This window comes from Sapajus apella, unplaced genomic scaffold, assembly GCF_009761245.1.
Source record: "Sapajus apella isolate SASKATOON/1434 unplaced genomic scaffold, GSC_monkey_1.0 scaffold5, whole genome shotgun sequence".
Classification (NCBI taxonomy): Eukaryota; Metazoa; Chordata; class Mammalia; order Primates; family Cebidae; genus Sapajus; species Sapajus apella.
Genome location: NW_022436945.1, coordinates 48,772,761 through 48,778,004, shown reverse-complemented (window position 1 = coordinate 48,778,004; position 5,244 = coordinate 48,772,761). Strand labels below are relative to the sequence as shown.

Sequence of the window (5,244 nt, the reverse complement as noted above, 5' to 3'; positions counted from 1 at the left end):
TATTTGTGAAGTGATTTTTCCTGGTAAGTGGTTAGCCAAAGAAATCCAGTCTATGAAGTATAAAAATAAAATAGTTAACAATGCTCAGTTAAATAGTAAAATTTCATTAACAAGATCAATAATTTTGTTTGCTATGTATCCCCCAGGAATCCGTTAGAACTGGCTCATTTTCTAAAGTATTTGCTAAAACCCAGCCTTCATACCTTTAATAATATTTAGTCCTTTCATTATTTACCTTCTCTGTATCACTTTACTTCAGACATAACTGACTTCTTTCTGGCTTTCCTTTTTTTTTTTTTTTTTTTTCTTAAGTCCTCTTTATACACAAGTCCCATTTATTCTAGTCAATTTCTATTCATCATTATCTCTTAGCCTAACCTATATTTCTCAGGGAGATTTCACAGGCAACCACTCCGTAGCCACGTTCATAAAGCCACAGTTACCATGAAAGCAGGAACAAGACTGCCCCGCTCACTTTTTTTTTTTTTTTTTTTTTTGGTTTAATGTCCTAGAGCGTTTGCTCACTGATTGTCAGAATTGTCTGATGGGACAGTCACAGTTGAATGGGATTGCTCCCATAAGCTACTTCTGATCTCCTAAGATAAATGCACATTATTCTTATTTTATCCCCTCCATCATAATAATCTCTAAAATTCCTCTAATGTCTACGTGTCATGTCATCATCAAACTAGCTGATCAAGTTAAAGGTCTGGGGGTTACACTTGGTCTCTTGTATTTCCTCACTCTTCCCCCATATTTATCCTCGCTCTCTTCCCATGTTCATCCTTGCTCTTCCCTCATATTCATTCTCCCCATATTCATTCTTACTCTTCCCTCATATTCATCCTTGTTCTTCCCCTATATTTACTCTTTCAGTGAATAGTATTCATTTTACTTACTACATCTCTTAAATCTGCCTTAGTTCTAATCCAAAACATCATCATTCCTCAAGATTTTAAGAAGTTTCTTAATGGTCTTTGAACTTAATTCCCTACAGTTTACTCTTCTTATGAGCTATGGTAATTTTGCATTATTTTAATGAATATAGTGTTTCACTTGTTAGTTATAATCTAATGGCCTAACATTCAAAAGTTTCAAAGTTGAATATAAAAATTCTCCAAGTATCTGCCTCCTAAACATGAGTCACCTGAAGAGACAACCATGAGCAAAATATCTGCGTGTTTTTAATATATAAGCAAATATATATATATATATATATATATCTTTTTATAATTTAGATAATAATCTGTATGTTTAATTTGATGATTTATATTGGAGAAACTATCATATCAAAATTGAAGATAATCTTTAATATGTCTTATAAAAGCAGACTATTTTGTTAAATGGCTATAGCATAGTATTAAATGAGATCCTGATTTAAACTTTAGATTCCTTCCAATCTATGACATTACAGGCTATGCTTCAAACTTGTATGTATTATATTTCACATGTGAAATTTTATTTATAGAGACCCCATGAAGTAGACATGCTTGATCAAAGAGTATATATATTTGTATATTTTAGCACATATTGCCAAAATTCATAAAGTTATGGCAATTTGCAAATATACTAGCAATGCTTGATTTGTGTACATTCTAAGTACTGGAAGAAAAGTGTATATGCTTCAAAGTAAAGATATGTTGTTAATAGACATGTTTAAGCTTCCTTCTATGTGTATATAATGGCATATGACTCTTGTTCACATTAAGAGCAGCTGAATTGATCAGAAATAATACCTTTCCAAGGATCAATAAATCAATAAATTGCCCAATAAATTATGATGTCTTTTGGATCAACAACTATAACCTGAGACATCTAGTCATTTCTCATTAGTGTGAATTAGGAAATTCTTAGAATATAAAGTTTGAAGTATTGAAAGCAGGATTTAAAAGGTTTTGATGTGAAATTGAACAGGACAGATTATGATAGACTAAGTAAAAGCCAAAGAATGGTGGAAAAGAACATAGTAACAAGTAGAGGGAGTCCGTGATAAGAAAATAACACTGAATGAATACACAGAGAGAAGTTAAAATGTCTGATATAAGACAGGCCATGCCTGCTGGATCATAGAAGAGGCTTGGGTTAAGATAGCTTTTGAATTACAAATGTAGTGTTTGTGGATTCTAAAATAATACCCTGTCTTAGAATTACATATTTTATAAATATCTATAAATATTTTTTAGGCCAAATAAGGCCAAAATAATTGGCCTTATTTTACTGACCAACTTTTTTTTCTTTTTTTTTTTTTTTGAGACTGAGTCTCTCTCTGTATCCAGGCTGGAGTACAGTGGCTCAATCTCAGCTCACTGCAACCTCTGCCTCCCGGGTTCAAGTGATTCTCCTGCCTCAGCCACCCAAGTATATGGAATTACAGGCATGCATCACCACACTCAGCTAAATTTTGTATTTTTTAGTAAAGATGGTGTATCACCATGTTGACCAGGATGGTCTCCATCTCTTGACCTCATGATCCGCCTGCCTTGGCCTCCCAAAGTGCTGGGATTACAGGCTTGAGCCACTGTGCCTGACCTTACTGACCAATTTTTATTTTTTTTTAAGTTTAGAGCAGTGGCTTGCACAGATCACAGCTACTCTATTTATAAGTCAGGTATTGACCAAGTTGAATAGTATTTTCGTTATTCAACAATTGTCATGTTTTAATGGTGTTATTTCTACTTTCCTTTACATTATTTTTTAATAGTTGATATTTTAATTATGACTCTCAACTACCCTAGTATGTTTTTTCTGAGATGTAAAATCATGGACATTCTATTTTACTTTATTTTTTGTGCAACCCTTCACATACACAAAAAAATCTGTTCTTTTTTTTTTTTTTTTTTTTTTCTTTTTCTTTACCTATGTGTCCAAATCATGAACCAGGCATGGACACAGATCAAAAGCCAAGCTGGGATGAACAAGGGGTTGCATTGTCCCTGGCTGATATGAGATGGGCACCACCAGTCAGATGCCACTCTACCCAAGTCAGGGACAAAATTCTGCTTTTGTCAATGTTTTCCACTGAAGTTGTAATTTGTAATTTCATGAAGTTTGCTCATATTGGGTTTGTGTTTTCGTTAGTTTCTCTCTTTTGTGTTTTTTCAATGATTTTTAGTAAGAAAAGCGGGAAACTCTCTACCATTCATCACATCTACTTTTCAATCTAACACATTTGTTAGTTTTTAGATTTTTCTTGATATGTGGGATTAGTTTGTAATCCCTATGGACTATAAACATTTTCTTCCTTATTTAGCACATTTTCAATACTTAGAATATATAGTAGACAATATATTTTACATAAATTAATTGATAAGTACAATATATTACATAATTTTCAGCTGAAAATTAAAAATATCAATGTGTATATCCTTGATAATAAATAAAGTTTTATATCTGAAACAATACAAGGAGATTCCTGTCCCTTCATTGTCTTTTAGAAAGCTCAACATCAGAAATCAGGAAAATGATGTGATGGAACAAATGAGAAGTCATACTATATTGCATTTACCTTGAAGCTTATTAATATTAAATCCATCTTTTGGGATGGGGCAGGGAATCTGGCAAATGCATGAAGTCTGGAGCAGAATAATGTATGGGAAGAAATAAAGGAGAGGAAATTATTTATATAAGAAAATTATTGGATGCTCTATGTTGAAGCCCTAACCACCAGTGCTTCATAACTACCTTGTTTGTAAATTAAGTCTTTGTCAATGCCGTCAAGATAAAGATGAGGTCATTAGGGTGGAACTTAATCCAATACAAGTGTCCTTACAAAAAGGGCACCAGTTAGAACATAGATGCAGACATTCACAGATGGAGGACCAGGTCAACTGATGCAGAGAGAATACCATGTAAAAATTAGAGTTATGCTGTCACAATTCAATAAAGTTTGGGGCTACCAGAAGCTAGGAAGATGCAAGAAAGAATTTCCTTATGGACTTCTGAGATTAAATGGCCTTGCCTATATTTTGATATCCTGTTTCTAGCCTCCAGACCTGTGAGATAATAAATTTCTAAGTCACCCAGTGTAGTACTGCCCAAGCAAACTAATACAGATGCCAAGAAGGTTTTGATTGAAAGAAATTCGATTTATAGAATTCCAAATACATATCACAAGATCTTGAGAAATATGAAATAACTTAGAACTTCCAAAAAAGTAATAAGCCTTCAGAAAATAAATCACTATTTCAGAAACCAAAAGATACTCTGAAACAGGATTCTCTTCACAAATTTGTAGTGAAGCACATTTTCCATAATTCTTCTCACTCTATAATGCAATATAACTGTATATAGTAAATCCTTTGACCTCCCAGTTCCACCTGATGTCTACCATTACCATCAGATTTACAAAATGCAAAGGATATTTTCACATTTTGTATTACTTTTCCTGTTATCAAGATAATTTATGTTTCCTAACTTAAGAAAGATTATACTCTTTGAGCTTTAAATTTCATGAATTCAAACTAAATATCCATATCTATTACTTTGTTCTAAAAAAATGTTTGTTATCTGAATAAAGAAGGAATTTCTTTGGTTTGAACTACTAGGATTTAATAAGGACCTTTCAATAGAATTTTGTTGGTATCTTGTTATTTTCAACATCAAAATTCAAATAGAATTCAAATAGAATTTTGATGTTGAGAACAACAAGATACCAACAAAGAAAAACATTTTAGAATACTAAAACTAGCACTTAGATCTTGTCAATTTGACAGTCCTTAGAAATGATGGAGGTTAATTTATACCGCCTGTCAATCTAGTTGCTAAAAACAGAATAGCGTAGATAAAACTCATTTGAAAAACAAGCATTTCTAAATACTATTGTTCTTAAATTTGAAACTAACTAAATAAAGTAGATTTTTAAATAAAGCACTGGGAAAAAGAAGCAGGTAACTAACTCTTATAACCCCGTAGCTCATCAAAACTTCCTTGAAAGTAGATCTGTATTAATAGGATAATATTAAATCTCATCAATAATAACATTGAATTATTATATTAACTTGTCTTTGCAAGTTGCTTATAGCACTATTGATGCATAAAAATTAAAATAATGCATTATAATTAGCCTAAAAGCAAAATGAATTTTCCTTAAAAAATTTTTATCACTTAGATTTACCAACCATGAATAGTAGATTTCAAATATATTCTTACTAAAATTTCATATTTTACTTTATAAATATACAAAAAGAAAATACATTCGATACATTTTTTTGGGTTTTGGTTGGTTGTATTTGAGAAAGAGTCGCC

General features: G+C 31.8%; 1 non-coding gene across 1 annotated transcript; it reads right to left on the bottom strand.

Annotated features, from left to right (window-relative positions):
- Nucleotides 1-2,856: 2,856 nt before the first annotated feature.
- LOC116548839 lies at nt 2,857-2,991 on the bottom strand. The gene has a single exon (XR_004267561.1). It is a non-coding gene; the product is annotated as a small nucleolar RNA SNORA48 (small nucleolar RNA).
- Between the last annotated feature and the right edge of the window lie 2,253 nt (nt 2,992-5,244).